This window comes from Trachypithecus francoisi, unplaced genomic scaffold (genome assembly GCF_009764315.1).
Source record: "Trachypithecus francoisi isolate TF-2019V2 unplaced genomic scaffold, Tfra_2.0 Lachesis_group4, whole genome shotgun sequence".
Taxonomy (NCBI): domain Eukaryota; kingdom Metazoa; phylum Chordata; class Mammalia; order Primates; family Cercopithecidae; genus Trachypithecus; species Trachypithecus francoisi.
Window position 1 is genome coordinate 2877677 of NW_022681469.1, and position 23198 is coordinate 2900874.

At 45.6% G+C, this 23198-nt stretch overlaps 1 long non-coding RNA gene across 2 annotated transcripts; it reads left to right on the forward strand.

The window, feature by feature from the left end:
• Window positions 1–4834: 4834 nt before the first annotated feature.
• LOC117073001 lies at window positions 4835–22179 on the forward strand. 2 transcript variants are annotated; one of them, XR_004433052.1, is made up of 7 exons: window positions 4835–6822; window positions 7918–9952; window positions 11502–11693; window positions 12118–12281; window positions 12371–12518; window positions 13503–13570; window positions 21338–22179. It is a non-coding gene; the product is annotated as an uncharacterized LOC117073001 (long non-coding RNA). The 2 variants fall into 2 exon arrangements; XR_004433053.1 differs by lacking the exon at window positions 21338–22179 and adding an exon at window positions 14571–14612.
• The last annotated feature ends 1019 nt before the right edge of the window (window positions 22180–23198 follow it).

Consider the following 23198-nt stretch of genomic DNA (forward strand, 5'->3'; position numbering starts at 1 on the left):
AAGCTAAATGCACTAAAAAGAAATCATCTCCACAACCGAAAGTAGCAGTTTATCACTGCTACAGTGATAAACACTATTTAATATGAAACATATCTGGAGACTTATGTAAAATCAACCAACATATCGTCAGTGCTCCTTTGTTCTTTCTTCACATTTTTCTTTTTGCAGGGTGTGCACTCAGTAAAGGGTGATTTTCTTCTGGGGGTGTTTGGATGATGTTCACAGCAATCATCTCTCACGTTTTCAGCTCTCACCTCCGACCCGAGCAGGCTGCTCTTCCTCCATTTCCAGGAAACCATGTATATTTATTCCCCACGTTGAAACTTTCCCTTGCTTCTCTCGGCCAAATGGCCCGTCCTCTACCCTCTGACTCTCCAACCCTTACAAAGTTGCTCGGCTGCTCTGGGAGTGCCTCTTTTCCATCCCAGATCACGTATTTCTTCCTTCTACAGGTGACTGTGATCATTTTTATGATACCTTTGCTCTGGTATATAGTAGCTTTCTGTACCCATACCTTTCCCTGACTGTAATTTAAGCTTCTGAAGATTGGGGAATTTGGTTTCTGTGTCTCATTTGGTGTTCAGCAGGGTGCTGCGCACACAGTTAAGGCTGAAAAATGTTTACTGAATGGTTGGTTTCTACAAGTATCTACCAAGACGTATTTAGTGATCTATGCTAGAAACAGATATCTTAAGGGAACCTGTATTCATGCCTGTGTTTTTCTAATTTTAACCAAAGTCTCTCTCTCACTATCTCTTACACACACACACACACACACCACACCTGAGTGTAAGTATCACTGAGCCTTTGTAAGGCATTTCAGGGAATCAGAGCTGTCCTCAGTCAGTCCCTGTCCCTGTGTAACTTTGCTTTGCATGATGTCTGCACACTTCGTCCCCGCTGCTGCATCTGTTCAATAACTGAATATTTGCTGACAGTCTGTTGTATTCCAGAAAGTGTTCTGGGCAGTGAGGACACAACATGGCACCAGACAGAGGAGGTCTGTGTTCCCAAGGTGCTTATATTCTACTGGGCAAGCTCAGCAATGAATAAAGAAGCAAATAAATAACCAGTTTGCACTAGAATAAGCACCATGCCTCACCTCTCCCCCAAAATACCAGCACAATGTGATGAGAGTGACAGGGAGGGGTCTGGATGGTCACGAAGGGACTCTGTGTGGACCGAACATGTGGGTTGAGGTTTCTATGTCCAGAGGAACCATGTCAGTGAAGACCAGGAAAGAAATTCCAGGCAGACAGAACAAGGCCAAGGATCCTGTGTCGGAGCTTAGAAGAAATGAAAACTTTAAGCCTACTTTACTAATGTACATGCATGCAGTATCCTAAAGGAGTATTAGTTTCCTTAATCCAATAGTGCATTATAAATGGTTTAGCATGGTCCATTTCAGGAAAACACGACTGTTTTATCATTAGAAATTTCTCTAAGCAATTCACTATATTAATGTACCAAATGATAATTACTTCAGTAGATGTAGAAAAAGCATTTGATGAAGTTCAACATTTACTTTTGATGAACCTTCTCAGAAACTAGGAATAGAAAGAAATTTCCTTAACCTTACGAGGTCTGTATAAACAAAAATGAAGAATAAGCAACATAGTTTATAGAGAAACATAAGATTATTTCTTTATGATTAGAATCAAGACACGGATGACTGCTATCCCTGTTAATGTTCAACAGATGTGCCAACCCAAGAAATAAGACACAAAGATTTAAAAAAACCCACAAAGATAAAGATGTAAAGATAATAGGAGATAGACAAAACTATCATTTTTCATATGATATGGTTGTCTATATGGAAAACCTAACAGAATCAACAGATAAATTATTAAACTCATAATCCAGGAAAGAAACTGGATTCAAAATTAACTCACAGTTTTCAGTAATGTTTTTCTTCATCAACAGAAAGCAACTGGGTTATATAATATAAAGAAAGCAACACTCAGAATAGCAACACAGTTTACAATATTTAGAACCTAACTGACAGAGAGGCATAAGACTTTTACAAGAAAATTAAAAGCTCTGTTCTGTGACATAAAAGGGGATTTTAACTGGTGGGAAGATATACCAGGTTCATGGATGGAACAATTTAATACCATAAAGATGTCAATTTGTCCCAAATTAATCAATAATTTCAATGTAATTCCAACAAACATTTCAGCAAATAATTTTAGGAACTCAACAAGCTGATTTATTTAGAAGGATAAAGGCACATGGATAACCCAGCAATTTTTGTAAAAGCAGATCAAAAAGAGAAACATTCCCTGTCACAAGGTGCTGAGGAATGCAGGGGTGAGGGGAGCCCCGGAATCTCTCAGAAGCTCAGGAGCTGTATCCTGTGGACAATGGAAGGAATGCCTTTGAAATGGGCAGTTTTACTAGTAATTAAAGGAATGCAAATCAGGACGAGAATGTTATATGCACTGCTGTGTACACATCAGGTTAGCAAAAAGTAGACAGTGTTTTAATATCAAGAAAGGCAAGGATGTGGGGAAATGGGAGATCTCACGCACGCTTGGAAGAAAGGTGGGTGGGGCTGCCATTTTGGAAGGCAATCTAGAATTCTGCTGTAAAATTAAATATTCGTATATCTGATGATACAGCAACCCCACTCCTGGGCATACCCCAGAGGAACTGTCATTCAGGTCTGTGTATTCCATGTTTGGGGTGTTTGCTGTAACTCTGAATGTGAGGCTAGGTGTTGGAGGCAGCCTTGGGGTTCATCACTTGGGAATGGCTGGGTCAAATGTGGCAAATGGACACTGTGGGACACGGGGCAGTGGTAAGTGATGGATGAGACATGGCTTGAGTAGCAGAAACCGATCTTAAAAATGTGTTAGCCAAAAAAATAACAGGCAGCGTGAGATCTATACTTCATGACCACTTAGATCCATGTATAACATACACACAAAAAGCTGCAGGTATTGTCTGCTGAGTCTTCCTGGGTAACATGTTTGTTTTTCCCTCCAGTGGACTATCTCTTGGTTTTTAAATACCCAGTTGTCATAGACGCACATTTCTTTCAATGCAACATTTTCCAGCTGATGTTTTACAAAAAATAATCTTATGCTTAGGATTCTAAATGTCAATACGAATACAATATTTAAAACAAAAGCAAGGAAATAAGCAGGGAGATCTCATTCCTTTCTAAATTCAATGACTGGATGGTCAGAGTCCCACGTGGATGTTTTGTGAAAGACAGGGCTGTGTGTCTTGGGTGTTGTTAACACTGGGTAAGGCCACATCGCTGCATGGAGCATATCTCATCTGATTACAATAATTTGCTTCCCGGTATGGAGGTGTTGTAGTTACATTTGGAAAAGTTGGTTTGGAGTTATTGGCTAAAAATGTCCTTTGAAAATAATAGATATAGGTTCCCAGTTAGCATTTTCACGATTTTTAAGACTATATTGCCTATGTTAAGTGGCAATATCTATAAAAAAGAGATATACGTATGTGTGTGTGTGTGTGTGTGTGTGTGTGTATACATGTATATATAAATAAAATGCAGTTAACTCAACTGTTCTTGAGGTTTACAAAGAAAAAGTATCACCAGCACTACCTCTGTCACTATTACCCCCACTACCACTATCATCATCACCACCACCATCATTACCATTACCCCCTGACCATCATCATCACTATCACTTCCGCCACCACCATCATCATTGCTACCACCACCACTACCATAACTGTCATCTCCACCACCACTACCACCATCATCATCATCCCTATCACCTCCATCACCGTCATTACCATCACCACCACCGCCATTGTGGTCACTGTCACCACCGCCACGACTATCACCTCCACCACCACCACCACCACCACCACCACCATCATCATCACTATCACCTCTACCACCACCATCATCATTGCTGTCACCACCACCACCACCTTCACCACCACCACCACCACCACCATAATACCTCCACCACCATAACACCTCCACCACCACTACCACTGTCATTACCATCGCCTCCACCACCACCACCACCACCATCATCATCATCACTATCACCTCTACCACCACCATCATCATTGCTATCACCACCACCTCCACTACCACCACCGCCACCACCATAACACCTCCACCAACATAACACCTCCACCACCACTACCACCATCATTACTATCACCTCCACCACCACCACCACCATAACACCTCCACCACCATAACACCTCCGCCACCACTACCACCGTCATTACCATCACCTCCACCACCACCACCATCATCATCATCACTATCACCTCTACCACCACCATCATCATTGCTATCACCACCACCTCCACTACCACCACCGCCACCACCATAACACCTCCACCAACATAACACCTCCACCACCACTACCACCATCATTACTATCACCTCCACCACCACCACCTTGATGATCACTGTCACCACCACTATCATCATCACTGTCACACTACCACCATTACAATCACCACCGCCATTATCACAATCACTATCACCTCCACCACCATCATGCTTGCTATCACCTCCACCACCACCACCATTATAATCACTATCACCACCACTACTACCATCATTGTCATCACCACCGTCACCAGCATCACCACCATAACTATCACCTCCGCCACCACTACCACCATCATCATCACTATTACCTCCATCATCATTGCTATCATCACTGCCACCACTACCGTAACTATCACCTCCACCACCACCATTACAATCCCCACCACCATTATCATAATCTCTATCACCACCACCACCATTATCATCACCACTACCACCATCATCATCACCACTACCACCACCACCACCACCAGTACCACCATCACTTCCATCAGCATCATCACTACCATCACCTCTTCCACCTCTGACCCCACTACCACCACCACCACAGCAACAAAACTTAACAAAATCCATGAGAAACAACCAAAGGCAACGGCAAACAAGAAATCAAAAAAGCATGTTGATTATTAGTAATAGTAATATCTGATGTGAGTGGGTAGGACCATGGTAGAGCTAAAATACTGGTTAACAGAGCGTGGAGGAGGGGAATAAGTTAAGAAGTCAGACACTGTGAGATGTCTTTCTCCTTGGCAGGCGGGAGTAGCCCATGGCTTTATGCTCCTCCGTGGTGGCTCACTGGGAAATGGTGAGACTGGGATGGGCAGTCAGTGTCCTTGCCTGAATCCCATCCATGCCGGTTTATGGCCTGTCAAGATGCTGGTTTATTTTAATGTAAATGCAGCCTCCCAGCCCCTAAATGAAGATCAACTTCAGCTTTCAGCCGTAATGTCTTGAGAGAGACTTCTCTGCGAGAGTAAGTGCAGCGCCATAAACTAATTCCAGCTGAACTCCATTTCCCACTTCATCTGCATGAGCCAAGTCCTCATCCTGGAGCTTTTTAGGACAGTTTACACCATGTTGCATAAATTGAGAATCTCGTCGAAATAATCCCTTTCTATCCTCACTGCTTCTACTCTTTAAATATCTGATGATGTTTGTCTTGTCTTCACTTAGTCCGTGATTAGGAAAGCTGTACACACTTAGCGTCCTTAATCTTTCTTCCTAAATCAATCCTTGAAACCAGCCCCTTAATATTGTTGTTACTCTGTTCTTCTCTGAACCTCTTCCAAATTGTCTCTCTCTCTTGTATTGAGCTGCCAGGCCTGAGTAAGCTGAAAGCGCTGTTGTAATGCGTACAGAGTCACTAATGCACCCTTGCAGCATGCTAATACTTTGGCCCAAGTCTCCTAAGATTGTCTTCTCTCCGTCCTCCTCCATTTCTCTCTGTAGGTATAAGCCAGATTCTCTGCTCTCTGCTGACTCTATTTTGTCGTGCAGGATTATTGCTTTTTAATGATCTCCCCAGCGTGTTAGAGAATGGAATGCAAACCGGGAGAAGAAAGCTCGGACTGTAAAAGGAGGTGTGCGTTACTTCCTTCCCAGTCCTGAGAGTCAGTGCCCCTTGTCTCTTTCCCTGACAATAACTGTATTTTACATGAATCTCTCCCTTTAAGCTTCCCCATGAGTTTTCATATAAGATCCTGACAGTCACTGCATAAAATAGATAGGCAACATCTGATGTCCCATTTTATAGGTGTTGCAACCTGAGGCTCAGAAAGACAGGAAGTCAACTGCTCAGGCCACTGCGCGTCACTTGAACTTCTTCCCATTTCATAAATCTGTTCTTATGCTCCCTTCTTAAGTGAAACCTTAAAATAATTCCTGTAATACTCGGGTAGACACATTCCCAGTTTGGCAACCTTTTATCAGCTCTTATTTGTCCTCTTGTTGCGGGCTTTCTGCACAGCTATAATAGACATGACTTATTTATATGTTGTAAATGCTAGGATGAGTTACCAAGCAAGCTTTTAGGACAGTCTGTCAGCTTTGTTCTGATTAGTTCTAATGCATGACTGGTGCTAGTTTCAAGTCCCAAAATATCTAACTGCAAAACCCTGCTTTTTATATGAAGAACTGTTAGGGGTGGTGCCACAGTTTGAATGTCCCCTCCAAAACTTTTGCTGAAATTTAATCCTCCTTGTGGCAGTATTGACAGGTGGGGCCTTAAAGAGCTGATTGCATCATGAGGGTTCTGCCCTTGGGAATGGATTAATCTGTTCATAGGTTGATGGATGAATGGGTTAACCTGGGAGTGGGAACTGGTGGCTTTGTAAGAAGAGGAAGAAAGACCTGAGCGAGCACACTCAGCCCCCAAGTTGTGTGATGCCCTGGGCCACCTCTGGATTCTGCAGAGACCTCCCACCAGCAACAAGGCCCTCATCAGATGTGGCCGCTTGACCTAGGACTCCTCAGCCTCCATAACGGTAAGAAATAAACTCCTTTTCTTTACAAGTTACTCAGTTTCAGGTATTCTGTTACAAGCAACAGAAAATGAACTAAGACAGGTGGGAAGAAAGAGTGAAGGGCAGGGCAGCCTTATCTGGCTGCATCGTTGAACACTGTATAAGCTTGGGAGCATCATTCTCACAGATTCCAATGTGAATGGCCTCCCCTGCAGTTCTGTAGTGCACCTCTACGTCAGAGACCCCGGCAGGAGTTAGGGTGTTCTGTGCAGCCTGCACCTCCACATCACAGACCCTGGCAGGGGTGAGGCTGTTCTGTGCAGCCTGCACCTCCATGTCGGAGATCCCGGCAGGAGCGAAGAGTGCTCTATACAGTCTGCACCTCCACATCAGAGACGCCAGCAGGGACAAGGGTGTTCTGTGCAGCCTTCACCTCCATGTCAGAGACCCTGGTGGGGACGAGGGTGAGGGTGTTGCCAACTGCAGAAGCGGGAAACTGTTGTGCCCAATGGCTTCATCACACCCCATGCCTACAGGGAGGGGTTCAATGTAGCATTTGAGATAATTTCCAAACCAGCTTCCATTCATGCTTTAAGCCTTGCCTTCCTTCATTTCCCACGCCAAACCTATAGAATTCCCAAATCTCCTTTGGCTCCGAACTTGCTTCTCTCCCCACCCAGTGCGGCCCATTCCTGAGACATCTCCCTCACTCCAGAGCGAGCTGCTTCCTCCTCTGTGCCCTTACCTGTTTGCAGGTGCATGATTGCCTGACCACATGGATCAGTAGTGAATTCCCAGTTGGGCTGTGAGTTCTGAGGGGACCAGGCTCTTGGTTCAGTTGCTTCTTCCCAGCCCTTTACACAGGTTGCGTGCATGGCCGGCACTCAGTTTGTTGAATGAATGTTTGAAAAGACAATATTCTCTATTCTTCATTCATCTCTCTTATCGGTGATCCAGATTCACAAAATGGATTCTTAGGGAAATAAAGCAGCGACCAAAGGCTATCACAAGAAAAGTTTACTCAAAAATGATCCGTTCAATGAAACATGAAGTGTCTAATATGTGCCCATTCTATGGTAATGTTTTTTAATAAAAACCTTTGTTCTTGCTTTCCAGGAGTTTGGAAAGGCAAGGCCAGCATGCTCTACAGGAAAACCGGATAGGTGTTAACCTTGTTGGTCAATGGCACTGCCTGGAGACGTCCCAAGGGCTGCCATTTGGTTAGGCTCATTGAGAGATACAGAAAAATAGGAGTAAAAGGCTTCACAATTTTAAGCATCTTGAGGAAGAATGCTGCATAAGGGGCTGAATGATGCCCCCAACCCCCCAAAATTAGTCCACTTGGAGTGGACTTGAATGGGACCTCATTTGGGCAAAAGTGCCTTCGCAGATGTAATTAAGGACCTCAAGATGAGATCATCCTGGGCTAATCAGGTAGGCCTGAGACCCCATGACACAGACAGGGACACAGGGAGAGTTCCACGTGACAGTGGAGAAAGGGACTGGAGGGATGCTTCTGTGCCCAAGGAACACCAAGGATTGCCAGCAGCTCCCAGGAGGAGACAGGATGGAGCGGGCGCTCTCCAGAGCCTTCGGAAGGAACCAACTCTGATACCGGATTTCTGTCCTGCAGAACTAGGAGAAAATGCATTTCTGTTTGAAGTTACCAAGTTTGTGGTCATTTGTGACAGCAGCCCCAGGAGATGAACACAGGGTGGCTCCATGCCAGGCTAGGAGGGCAGGAGGCTGGGGCTCTGTGTGCTCCAGGGCTCACTCAGGCTCACTCTGGGCATTCAGTGCAGTGTTTGGGGCGCCTGGCGATGCTGGGTGTGAGGAGACGTGGTCTGTGCCTTCTGGCCCATCACATAATTTGCTTTGGGTGCTGATATCAACCACAGGCAATTTAATTCTAGACTGGAACGGGGCTGGGAAGGGTGCACCTTCCTGGCAAAAGCAGCTTCGTCCAAAGCTTGCGCCTTGGAGGCTGAGCATGGCAGGCAGGGATGTTTTCACACGGCCACTCTAGAAAGAGCGGAAATGCAGACACTTTCCTGCTTCACAATTTTTGGTTGCTTTGACTTTTGGTGTGTCTGAGAGGCTATAACTCAAGTGGCTGTTCTCCACCTTTGGTTAGATCCTGGAGTCTCTGGTAGGTTGTCGGTCAATGGTGCTGTGTGGAGGCTTCCCAAAGGCCGCAATTTTGCTAGGCTCATTGAGAGATGTAGAAGAAATAGGAGCAAAAGGCTGCACAGGAGAGATACAAGCAGCTTCTACCTTCAAATTACTGTGGTTTTTATTTGACCTGTTGGAAGTTCTGGGGTTTCTATAAAGGATAAAAACTCCCTTTGGCACAGTTTAGATCAGAAAAGTCCTGACTCCAGTCCCTTCAGTTTATGACCTGAGGAGCCTGAGGGCCTGAGGGCAGCCAGTGGCCGGAACACACGGGCTCTTTAGCTGGGGAGGGACTTGAACCCAGGTATTCTGATGCGAGGACTCTCTCCCACCACATGCAGCACAGCACTGCTTGCGTTGTTTGGTTTCGTATTGCTTTGGAATTAGTCCAACTATCACCATTGATGTGAATAAACAGACATGTATCTTTTCAGTTTGCACTACTTCAATCATAAATGAGTATTTATTAGTGTGAAGACATGCCCAGGTCCTGGAACACTCAACACATGTAGAGCCGGGTGAGTGCCATTATCCAAACAAATCACATTTTGTGGATGAAGAAGCTCCACTCATTTCACGCTCCTGTAGAAAACAAACCAGAGCCTGTTTTTCTTCGTAGCAGCTGGAAGTCAGTTGGTCTTGATTCATTATTCACTGTATTTTTTTAGATTACTCATTTCATTATTTTATGAAGGATAGGATTTATTTAACTGTGATTGCTGTGATAAATTTCCCCCAGCTCTCTCTAAGGTACCATTTCTTCTAATCAATACATCAAGATCTTGCGGTGAGACTGGGATAGCGTGGGATATTTGGGAAGAAATTCTGATGGAGTTTTAGAACATGAAGCGAGATTGGAAATACAAGTTCTGATTGGGAAGATGTTGCGAATCCTGCAGACGAGTAAAGACTCCGAGAGATACACACCATGCAAGAGGTGGTCAACCAGGTGGCTCAGCGGCAGCCCTGAGTGCAGGCCGTGAGTGGTGCCTATGTGCAGGTCCGAGGGGGAGGCAGTTTGGGTGCGGAAGAGGGATACAGAGGAGTCAGTGATAGGATCTGGCTTTAAAGGGACTTGCAGCATCACGAATGAGCTGGGACATAATTACAATTAGGGTGCAAGTCAAAACGTGGCAAGTTTCATGGAAGAGATAAAAATACAGTGGGAGCTCAATGGGGGAGTGATCACTTCTACGTGGAGGATAAGAGCGCCTCTATGGAGGAGAGGCATTGAGCTACGTCTTTATTATTACTTCCAGAAGCCAGTGAATTTTGTAATCTTAATTTTCTAGATGCCTCAAAGCATGGAGTATACTTAACTTCCCCAGAACTTAACTTAAAAAGGAAAAACTCCATGCACATGACCCAGGCAGGCCAGCAGCTGGCACATGCCACCCTTTCCTGGCCCTCTCTGGCAGTGCGGAGTTCAGAAAAGGTTATGCTTTCTGTTTTTTGAACTCAGAAAAGGTTATGCTTTCTGTTTCTTCACAAGAAAACTGGGGGGGTGGGAGGAAGGACAAAAACGTCAGTGCACTGTGCTTAAGAAGCCCTGTCTTTTTCATTCCTCTGCTGCTTCCCCAGCCACAGGGAAAACACAGGGATGATTGCTAAGAACTTAGAAGGAGAAAAAATAAAAAAAGGAAGAAAACCTACCAGAGCTATCTCAGAAATGAGATCATCTTTTCATGTGTGCACTTTAATGATCTCTTTCATTTGAAGCAATTGTAAAGGCCATAATTACTGTTATTCCTAATATTCTAATGCCAAATTGTCAACCAAAGGCACTGGGGGAATAAACGGGGCGCTGCTGTTTGATGATCTCACGTGTGATAGGACGCTGCTGATAAGACAGATTAGGACCATTGTAGAGTTTGATCAGGTAGCCAAGAAATATGTCAGCAGCTTACTGCATTCACGTGTGTGTTTGCGCCACGCCGAGTTCTTCCCCCTGGAAAATAAAAGCAATTTGCAGAAGTGCATGTGGCTTAGTCCGGTGGAGTAGCTTCACCCGGTGAACACCCCAGGCGTTCTGGAAGGCTGTGTTGCAGGAGGCGAGTATCAGAGGTTTCTCCCTGCAGCCAGCGAGGCTGCGGCTCTGCCTCGCAGCTCTGGAAATGCTAAGCAGGTAATTAACAAATCACAAGGCACAGGTGCGCCAGGTGAAGTTTGGTAAATTGCTTTTGATCTAAATTGAGATGCTTTGGGGATTTAACTTCTTAGACAAAAAGGGCATAAATAAATAATCAGGATTTTAAGGTTGGAACTTGCAAGCAAGCTCGAAAATGTCTTAATGCACTGAGGAGGTGAAGCAGGGAGACTGTTTGAGGCCAGCCCTGGATGTTGTCTACTGTGCCGTGATGTTCACGCACCTGATTTGCTCAGAAAGGCAGCTTGGCCAATGTCACACAAGTTTGGAAGCTGCACATTTTGTGAGAAGCTCAAAATGCCTCCAGTTTTAGTTTTCGTATCATAAGAAAAAAAGGGGAAGACGAGCACGGGCCACATGGTCAGCCCTGTTCCCCGGACAGGGCAGTGGTGGACCCGGGAGTGCGGTTCCTAAACCAAGTTCCTGTGGTTCCGAGGAGGAGAGATGCTCCCAGGACACCTGCGTACGATGCAGAATCTCTGAGCTGTGCCACCAGCCAGCACCTATGGCTTCACTAAACCCCACACAAAACAAGGCCTTGTGTGTGAGAGAAGAGAGACCTCAGCTTTTGGAGGTGGGAGCTTTCTCCATCATCTTTCTCTTGTGTCCACCTGGCAAAAGGAACAGGTGTGCCGGGAAGTCCCTCTTTGTCCTTTCAGACCCATATGCTGACATTCCACGTCCAGTCTGGGCCCTGCAGGCTGGTCTCTATGGACGCCACCCTCCAGGGCTCTGGCCTTCAGTTGGGTTTGGGCAATGGAAGTCCCTGGTGTAAGATCAGAAAGGGGTAAGGGGAGAGGCTGGGGCCTTTATTTCCTGGCTACTTTCCTGCCAGGTCGTGTTTGGATGGGGTCTTATTTCTCTGCCTGCGGCCCGTGGGTTTGGGTAATCACTCTTTCCCCCGTCCCTCAGGGCTAGGGTTTGTGATGGCCTCCCACTGTGTGACTCCAGGTGCCTTAGTCCCCTGCTGAATTCCAGGTCCTGCTGTGCCTCTGCAGGGTCTGTGTACGCTCTGCTCTGTGGCTCCTCTGAGCATGCAGTCTCATCATCACTGTCATAAATCGTCGTAGAAAAGTCCTAAATCCCAGAGTTTGCAATGGTCTTCTTCGCACCAGTTAGAAAACACACCACCTTTGGAAAGGATTAACCTCTTGTGGTTCAGGTAAATTGGATCTGACGTAATGCAGGAGTGTACAGCGGTGGTTTCTGTTGTTTGTTTGTGTTTTTTAGATTGATTTACTTATTTATTAGATGTATTCATGAGTCCATGCAGCAGGAAGCGGAGCCGTCACAGGGTACAAAGCGGGGACAAGTGCAGCATCGTGAGCGTGTACAGAGGGAAGTTGACAGTGGGGAGAGGCTTTGCTGAGGAAGTGGCATTTGGAAGAGGAAGAATGAGGTAAGTGAGGGGAGTGAACAGCGATAGGAGCAGTTTATGCAAAAGCTGGGGGTGCAAGGATGCTGCCGAGCTGGCGGAAGGAGGCCAGAGGGACTGACCACGGCCTTGGGGGATGGGATGTGAGGTCAGTAGGGGCTTACGAAGAAGCAGGAGAAGGGGTCTGGAATCTCTTTGGAGGGTCACAGAGAGCCATGGGAGGGTTTCCGGTGCAGGAGTGACCCAGTCAGATGGGTGGCAGATCAGACACTGGCTGTCGTGTGGGAATGGGCTGCAGAGTGTGGTCCATCCTACACAACCAGGAGCTACTTACAGGTGGGAAGCAGCGATGTCTTGGATGGGGGTGGGAGAAGGGCCGAGGCATATGTGTGGAGTGTGGAAAAAGCATAGGCGCAGGGGAAAGCCCGATGGGATGTTGGTAGCAGCTTGCATTTGATTTTGGGGATGAAGTGAAAAGTGTGTCAAGGAGTGTGCCCTGGTTTTTGGTGTGTGCAGCTGGTGGTGCTGAGACAGGGACCCTCAAGGAGGCCGGGGTGCAGGGGAATTGCCACCTGGGTGTTGAGCCGTCAGGACCCATGGAGGGGCTGGCAGCTGGACCTGCCGGTCTAGAAGGGAGGGCTGTTGGGACCTCAGTTTGGGTTTGGGAGGCATTGGTGTCGATTTCCTCACTGACATTTCCACTGGGCAAGTGCCAGGGACCCTTAAGGATCTCATCGTTTAGTCAGTCACGATTTTTGAACATGAAATAATTAGGCAGAAATATGACCAAACAAGCCTGCTATCACGTAGGCAGTGTGGAAAACAGCTGTTAGGGGAAGCCAGGAGAGGAGGACGCTCCATGAGCCAGGGGTTCGGTGGCTTCCCTCCTGGGCGTCTAAGGGCCCTGGTGCCCCATCTGAGCCTGCCCGTTCTCCTTCCCTCTTCCCTAACTCTGGTGGGGCAGGGTGGAGGTGTCTGTAGAGAGCTTCCTCTTCTTTTGTCTTCTAGGCCAGGCACCAAGCCCACCCTGCATCCATTCCCAGGGAGCAGCCGTGGGCACAGGGGTGACTGCAGAAGTGAGTCAGATTGGAGCCCTGTGAGGTCTACACCCAGGTGACCAGGCATGGCCTGAGAGTCCAGGGCCAGAGAAGGAAGGGGCATAAGTGAGGGGCAAGCAAGTAGGTGCTTAGCACCCCGACATGCAGGTGGCTTGGCACCCCAACATGCAGGTGCTCAGCACCCCAAGATGCAGATGGCTCAGCATCCTGACACGTAGGTCGCTCAGCATGCCGACATGCAGGTGGCTCGGCACCCTGACACGCAGGTGGCTTGGCACCCTGACATGCAGATTGGCATGAGAAACCCATTCCTGTTAAGGGATACCTGGAGAAGCCAGTGAAGGACACTGTGACTAGCAAACAGCTTCTCACATGCTTTCTTCACCTGGTGGCTGGGTGGCCCCGGGAAGCTCAGACGGAGGAAGTGGATGGAGCTGAGCAGCCCCAGGAGGCTGGAGGCAGGAGCAGATGTGGGAGGCACTGCTTCTCCTCTCTCTGGGACTCAATTATCTGCACAGGGTGTTCCTTCTTGTTGAAAGTACCACTGTCCACCAGTCAGTGACTACTCAAGAAATCTCTGAAAGTGTCACTGCAAAGAGGCAACGTCCACAGGGACCAACGGATGCGACTGGGGAGATGTGGCCACAGAGCAAGTGTGAACAGAATCTCTACAGTGGACACTCACACAGACTTCGTCTTTCCAGAGGTCGCCTGATAGTCATTCCTGACCAATCTCTCAGCAGTGGCTCCTCTGAACTGAACACTTTTGTGCCTTATCCATCTCCGCTTAGTGTGGTCAAGAAGGCACCACTTTATTTTTTAATTTTTCATTTGTTTTTGAGACAGGGTCCCACTCTGTCACCCAGGCTGGAGTGCGGTGGCATGATCTCGGCTCACTGCAGCCTCTGCCTCCCAGGCTCAAGTGATCCTCCCACCTCAGCCTCTCAAGTTGCTGGGACTACAGGTGCACACCACTACGCTTGGCTGATTTTTGTATTTGTTTGTTTGTTTGTTTTAGATGGGAATTTGCCCTGTTACCCAGGCTGGTGACGAACTCCTGTGCTCAAGCGATCTGCCTGCCTCAGCCTCCCAAAGTGCTGGGATTGGAGGCATGAGCCACCGCGCACAGCCAGAAAGTCACAGCTTTATAGGCCACCACTTAAATGCACCTGGCAGCTTAATGTGCAAGAAAACTTTCCTGCAGCTCCTTTAAGTTTAACAATCCTTAGGCAAAATGAATAATACAAGCATGTTTCTTCTTCATATGCTTTGTTTTAGGAACATTAAAAAATACAGTTATGGAAAGCAGAAAGCAGTTACAGTTGTATGTTTTGTAACAAATACTGTGGCCCTGATAGAATGAGCTTCTGACAAAGGCTTGTGCTTTCCAAGTGGGCCAAGTTCCAAAGTTGTCTGCAGAGTTGTCTCACAGCTCATCCAGCCCATCATTCAAATATTTAAAGGCCCTACTAAGGGCCAAGTTACTTACTGTACATCTTTAAGGATGGGTTTAACTTATATATCTATTTATTTTCAATCTCAGAATACTTTATATTGACTCCTAAAAGTATAGTATAGTGTATGTTTGTTTTGAGAATTTCATTACAATCCCTAAATTTACGTATCTCAAATGTACAGGGACTCATCTAATCAGACAGTGCTAATCTTCCTAAAACAGTGTCAAAAACAAGGGAATCAATCATGAACACGCTGAACATGAGGATCTACTGTCACAAGATATGGCTGAGTTTATTTTTTCTTCCTTCTTACTACACTCATAGAACAGAGTTCTTTTGTTTGATTATGAACTCTGGGCAAATTTGCTGTATGATAAAAAAAAAAAAGTCATGTATGCATTTGATTCTCATCCAGATGCCCTTAGGATAAGAGGTTCATTTTCATCTTCTGTTTTCCAAATGAAGCTTTAAATCTAATTAGATCTTGAAAGAAAATAACTGCAATAGGGTTTCTGTAAGTTAAGGGCCCTCATTTAAATAATGCTCTTATTTGTTTATGTGATTTACAGTAAGTGATGAAACTCTTCATGGCCAGCACGCCGCTCACTACAGGGATCCTTTGCACAGAGCACTTTGAGTTAGTTATAAACCATTCTAGACACAGAAACATTTCATTGCTAGGACATTTCATAGTGTAACAGCATCTCTCAGTGCCTGGCATGGGCCTTCTCCATATCGAAGGCCCAGGAAATATTTGTAGAATAAATGAATTCACACCCATCCATTGCCGGATGATAATTGAGTGGCTCTTCTATTAAGGGTTAGCGTTTTCATGTTAATTTAAAGTGGGGGAGTTTGAAGGGAGAAACGCTAATTTCAGACTCTAAAATAAAGACAAGTCTCCTATAGAATGAGGTCCCAGAGACTCTGAGACGTCTGTGTTGATAGGCATAGGGCTGCAGGAATTGAGAAGTGGTTGACGAGGGAGCGTCTGTTTCAGAACTGCTGTTTGCAGGTTGTGTTTGTTTGTTTGTTCCACAGCTGTTTTTGAAGGATCTTTCTACTGTTAATGGAATCAGGTACTTCACTCAGAGGCCCAAAGGTGTACCTTAGGCTGGGTTTATGGCTCAATCCAGCATCCTAAAAGAAAATGTTTGCCTAACATTTTTTTTTTTCATAAAATATATACACTCATCATCATAAATTCAGACTTCCATGGTATTTGCTTTGTGATAGAACCCCAATGTTAGGACAGTCTTACCAGGGACAGGACTAATGTGGAAACAGCTGGCTCCGCTGGCCCTGGCTGAACCGCGACGTGAATGGAGTGGCCTGTGAAGTGCTCTGAGTTCCTGGTTCAAGGTTAGGGAGATGGTGAAAAAGGCTGAGCACCTGTCAGTGCATTAAAACCATCAACCATCCCCAAACAGCTTTGGAATGAAGGCTTCCTACTCCTTAGGAATTCTGCCCTGGCTTCATTTCCTTTTAGTTTTTTCCCCTACTTGGTGAACCCAAAGACACTTGCCCAGTGGACTCCCACTCTGAGGAGATTTGTAAATATTTGACAGAGTCAAATTGAAGATCAAAAATAAAACCTGGCGCTGCTCTCCGATTTTCTCTGTGCTCCTTGCCTTTGGGGGATAGCATGATAATTAGGACAAAGGGATATTTGAGATTATGCCTTAAATAAACTGGGGCAGAACTTCTTTAAGCTTCACCAACTATTTTTATCTCTGAGACAGAAGACACCAATTTCAGTGCTCAGCTTAACTTGACTTTGACACCATGTAAGAAAAATAAAGATGGGAGATGTTCAGCTCTGGGGGCCTCCAGGCCCAGTCAGAGGAAAGGACTTAAGGGATGCCTCCAGCTCTGGGACACGAAACAGGAGCTGGGAGAACAAGGCAGGCTGTGTTCTGATCTTGGCTTGGGCCACCCAGACTCAAGATTTTCTTACCCTATCTGCTCAAAATTGAATGATTGGGATGAATGCAGTGGAAAGAACTGGCTGGGAATTAAAAAGCCCAGGCTTACAACTTCAGATCTGCTAGAATTTGCCAGCAACCTGTAGGAAAGCTCTGTCTCTTTCAGGCCTCAGTCTCGACAATTCCTTCTGCCTGTGAAAGCAGGTGGTGGTGATGTCTGACTCACTGCAGGGCCTATGGGAGAAGGGCTGTGATTTTACTGTCTGTGGGTTCTGAAGGTCTTGCTTGCACAACCAAACTTTCGGTGTGAAGGGGACGATGGTCTAGACAGGCAGGGTTTTCTGGGGATTCCCCCCCGCCATGGATTATTGATCACCTAACTAATAATAACCTGGTGATTTGAGCCCTTTTTTAGAGGTAGGTGAGAGGGATGGGTCTGGATTAAAGGACAATTTGGGATCAGCCCACAGGACAGAACTCTGAAGAGCTCAGGGACAAGCTGGCATGCTGGTCACATTATCAATTAATTACTTAATTGATAATTAGTTATTATAATAATATAATACAATTATATTATTAATATATAAATTTATGTATTTAGTAACATATAATTTCATGATTAATAATAAAATTAATGTATAAATAACTATAATACAATTAATTATTAGTTAATATAATCCATAACACATACATTAGTAGTTATGGATTATATTAACTAATAGTTAATTGTATTATACTTATTTATTAATATACCATCAATTCTCACTTTCACATTCCTGACAATGTCAGGAATATATCATTAATTATTATATTATTAATTACTTATATTATTTATTAATATACCGTCAATTCTTACTTTCGGATTCCTGACAAAGAACGGGTCTAGTCCATGAACTCCCTTTGGGTACCTTGCTCTGCCGTGCTCAAATGACTGACTCTGTGTTTCTTTGTGTGCATGTGAGCTGTCACTTCTCTGCCGTGTTGTGAGCCGCGTAAGTGAGTTAAAGGAATTGCTGCTCCTTAGTGGGGAGAATGGGTGGTTGTGAGGCTGTGGGGTGGGGGCTGGGCCTCTGGGAGCAAAGGCGCAGATGTCACACCAGCCAATCTCGATGGAGGCTTTCTTGTCATGGTGATGTGTCCGGCGCTGTGTGGGTATTTTGGGACACACAAAATGTTGAGATTCAATTGGTAAGGACCTGGTCTCACTCTCAAGACACTGGGGAGAGAAGGTAAAACATGATGTCAAGGAGGGCTTGGGGAAGTACTATCCAGAAAGTCACAAGGTGGGGGCTGCCGTTGATTTCTCTCAGTGTGACGCAGAAACATGGCTGCCTCTTCTGTTTCCCTCAGGGATGCCTCACCTTCTACACCAGCCTCGAACGTTTCACCTGCCTGCCTCCTCCACGCAGCCTCTCCTCTGTGCAGCCTCATAAGATGACTTTGCCTCCCTCCAGAGTGAACAGACATCAGGCAGTGCCACCTGACGGCTCCCTGGCATCCTCCCGACCTGTCCTCCTTTCCTCCTACCAAGGGCAGCTTGGCCACCTGCCTTTGCAGTGACCTTCCCTTATGGATGCCTCTGCAAAACTTCTCCCTTTTTTGACACTTTTGACTAGACCGGAAGAGTTCAATCTCAAAATGCCTCTCCCTGCCTCGTGGTTTTCCATCACCCCAAACTCCATTTCTTTCCTCCCAGTCACACCAAATTTCTGAAGTAGCCTACCCGTGCTAGCCATCCCTTGCTCCTACACACTCCTCAGTCCCCCGTCATGGGTCTTCTGCCCCTAAGTCCCTGGACTGGCCTCCCAGTCTGAAGGTGTTTCTTGTCCTCACCAATCTGGTGGCTCCTGCCTCTTTCTGAGGCACTGAGATCCCCCTGCCCCACCTCCTAGAGCTCCATCCTGGGAGCTTCTGTTTTTTCCAGCAACTTCCTAGATGCAGATGGTCCTCATTCTTGCTGTTTCCTAGAAGCAGGTGGTCCTCAGGCTTCTCCAGGCTCCAGCCTTCTCTCAGCATTGGCTTTTCCAGGCCGTATGTTCCATACTGGTGCCTCCTGCGTCCTCACCTCATGCTTGGTCCCTCTCTTCGGCCTCAGGCCCACCTGTCTTCTGGAGAGAAATTGCATTTTGCACGTCCCACAAATATCTCAAACATGTCCCCAAATGAACTCATCCATTCTGAAGCTGCCTGGCTTAATGAATGGTGCCACTGTCTCCCCAGCAGCCTAGAAAGAAATGTGGGAGCCTCAGTCCATGACCATGCCCAAACTCCCTGCTGACCGTGGTCTGAGCTCCAGATGTTTCTGTCCAAGGCTGTCACCCCAGCAGCCTAGAAAGAAACATGGAATGCTCTGTCCATGACCATGACCATGCCCAAAGGTCCCTGCTGTCCCTGGTCCGAGCTCCAGATGTCTCTATCCAAGACTGCTTACTCCCAGCTGGTCTCCCTGTGTTCACCATGTCCACCTTTAACCCATTGTCCACATCGAAGATCCAACCATAAACCTGATCCAATCCTGTTTAGACTCTTGGTAGTTTCCTGAGTCCTGAATGCAGGGCCCAGAACCCTCTTGGTCTGGTTCCCATTTATGTTTCTATCCCTCTGGTCCTTCCTCTCCTCCCAGACCTCAGTTGCCTCCTCCACACTCTTCATATTCTAATCATACAAATACTTTGTTTTTGGCTTTCTGATTCCTCGAGGTGTTCTCTGTGTTGTTCCTTCTTCCTCCTCGCTTTCTCTGGCTATTTTCTGCCCAGCCCTTCAGATCTTGGCTGGTACAACTCTCCCTCAGTAACCTTCTTTCCCCTCCTAGCCAAGGCAGAGCTCCAAGTTCACACTTCTGTAGCACCCTCACGTTCTATAGCATAGACCCTGTGACACTGTGTTGAAGCTGATTTTACGTTATCTATAGCCCTCCTAGTCTACAGCTTTGAGAAGGTTTGGATCCTCAGGGCTTGGCCAGAGTATGAGCCGTAGTAAACTCTCAATGAATGCTAGTTGAATGAGCAAATACGTGTATACAGAGGTACTGGAGTTCCAAGCCTTGTACATATGCACACACTCAGATATATACACAGATGCTCCTGGACTTATGACAGTGCCGTACCCCAACAAACCCATTCTAAAAATATCTTGTCAAAATGCATCTAATACTCCAATAAACTCATCTTAAATTCAAAAAAAATCTAAGTAGAACCATAGGTCTAGATGCTGCTTGACTTACGATGAGGTTATATCCCAACAAAGCCATTGTAAAGTTGAAAAATCATAAGGTGGGGATGGCCCGTGTGTGTGTATATGTGTGTGTGTGTGTATACACATGGATTGTATATACATATTTAACATATATATGTATATACATGTGTATACATATGTATACGCATGCGATGATTTTACTTTATCTATAGCCCTGCTAGTCTATAGTTTTGAGAAGGTTTGGATCCTCAGGGCTTGGCCAGAGTATGAGCCATAGTAAACTCTCAATGAATGCTGGTTGAATGAGCAAATAAGTGTATTCAGAGGTACTGGAGTTCCAAGCTTTGTATATATGCACACACTCAGATATACACATAGATACTCCTGGACTCTACTTACACATTTATGTATATATGTATATATATATGTATATACATATATTAAATAGGTATATATGGTCCATATATATACACATATATATGTGTATACATATTTAAACCACATTATTGAGGTATGATTGACATATCAAAAGCTGCACATACTGAACGTATACAACTTGATGAGTTTGGGGCTATGTAGACGCCTGTGAAACCATCACCACCATCAAGGTCATAAACATTCAATGCTTTTAAGAGCAGGGCTTCCCAGAATTAGGAAATGTAAACTATAATCAGGTCACCAACTTTACATTTTCTAAGTGAAGACATTGATTAAAATAATATATTTTTTTTTCTCACCACAATCCCACAAAAGATATAAAACTAAAATGGGGCTGGGCGCGGTGGCTCACACCTGTAATCCCAGCACTTTGGGAGGCTGAGGTGGGCAGATCATGAGGTCAGGAGATCAAGACCATCCTGGCTAACACGGTGAAACCCCGTCTCTACTAAAAATACAAAAAAAAAAAAAAAAAAGAAAAATTAGCCGGGTGTGGTGGCAGGTGCCTGTAGTTCGAGCTACTTGGGAGGCTGAAGCAGGAGAATGGCATGAACCCGGGACATGGAGCTTGCAGTGAGCCGAGATAGCACCACTGCACTGCAACCTGGGCAACAGAGTGAGATTCCGTCCAAAAAAAAAAAATCAAACAAACAAACAAACAAACAAAAAACACCAAAATGGTAGGAGAACATTATATTAGAATAAAAAAATTAGCTTAAGTAAAAACTCCTAGACTGTCATTAATCATAACATTTTTCCTCTTTTCCAAGGCTACTGAAAATCTCCTTGCAGACTGGTACCGGCCCACAAATGTACCATTAGGAAGCTGTTCTCTTCAAGAGCAGGCTTGGAAGCTAGAGAGGACTGAGATTGCAGCTGTGGTTTGAAGGACTGTGTGTGAATGGGGGAGCCAGAGAGACCTGGATCTATCAGTCAGGGTTTTCTAGAGAAGCAGAACCAATAAGGAGGAAAGAACAAGAGTTACGATGAGGAGTTAGCTCACATGATTATGGAGGCTGATGAGTCCCGAGATCTGCGGGGTGAGTCGGGGAGCTGGGGGTCCGGGAGAGCTGATGGCACAGTGCAGCGAGGTGCTACGGACCCCGGCAGACCGATGTGGATGGTATCCTTTGCCAGCCGCCTTTGGACAACCTCAGATTTCACCGTGGTCAACAAAGAGAGTTACCTCTGACCTCAGTTTGGATTTTTTTTTTTTTTTTTTGCAGGGAATTCTTTGCAGAGTTTCAAACTGCTGTTGATTAGTTTGTCAATAAAATTTATTGAGGGCCTTCCCATGTGCCAAGAACCAAGCTCACTACTTTCCTTGACTGTCTCATGCAGTTGCCCCATAGCTGGGCGAGGTGATCCCAGGTCCCCCATGAGGCCATGCAGCGAGCACTGGCTGGAGTCAGGGTTGGAACCCAAAGTCTGTCTGCACCATTAGCTACTACACTCCCTTTGAGGGACCTGAACGTGCTCCTCCTATTCCGTGTGACCTGCAGGTGCTTCAAAACAGCCATCGTGACCTGTCCAAACCCTCTCTTCTCTGTCCTTATTTTTGATAGTTCCTTAAGTGGCAGTTTCTATCACTGCATCCTTGTCATCACCCTCTTCTGGATGAATTGTAGCATATTAGTCCGTTCTTACATTGCTATAAAGAAATACCCGAGACTGGGTAATTTGCCAAAAAAAAAAAGAGGCTTAATTGGCTTATGGTTCTGCAGGCTGTACAGGAAGCATTGCGGCTTCTGCTCAGCTTCTGGGGAGGTCTCAGGAAACTTACAATCATGGTGGAAGGCAAAGGGGAGGCAGGAACCTCTTCCATGGCCAGAGCAGGAGGAAGAGAGACAGGGGGAGGTACTGCACACGTAAACAGTCATGAGAACTCCACCACAAGAACAGTACTGGGGATAGTGCTGAATCATTAGAACGCATCCCCATGATCCAATCATCTCCCACCAGATCCCACCTCTAGCATTTGGGATTGCAATTCAACATGAGATCATGAGATTTGGGTGAGGACACAGATCCAAACCATATCATCTAGCTTGCAGCACTTTTAGTATATGGCATCCAGAGTTGGGCAGAATATTCCAAAATAGTCTGAGTAGTGTGAGGTTACCAGAATGGTTCTTTAGGATTTATCAGAGGGATATCAGAGGGAGAAGATATCAGAGGGATGACATAGAGTTATTCATCTAATGACACAGGGAAACATGTGGGCAAAGAAAGTTGATTGTGTTCATTAATTGCCTTCTCTCCCTGTGAATGACCTCTGATAAAGAATGAAGATATTCAAATATAAAGCGACTGCAGATAGAATTTTAAGAACAAATAAAGGGCAGTTAATGACAGTGCTTTTATCCTTTGATATACACATTAGCTATAATTAATGCTTAGAAAATATTCTCTGTGGTTGCTGTCCTGAAATATTGATTTGGGTAACTATGGCCTCATATGTGCAGGAGTTGATCACAAGTGCTTTAGAAATGGGCTGCAGCTTTGTGATTTCTCCCTTGTGGTACAATAGTGCTATCACAGTCCTCTCCTTTATCCTCTTATTTCCAGAATCTTTGTTATCTACACAACACTACTATATATGAAATATGCCTGAGGCTTAAAAGTACTATG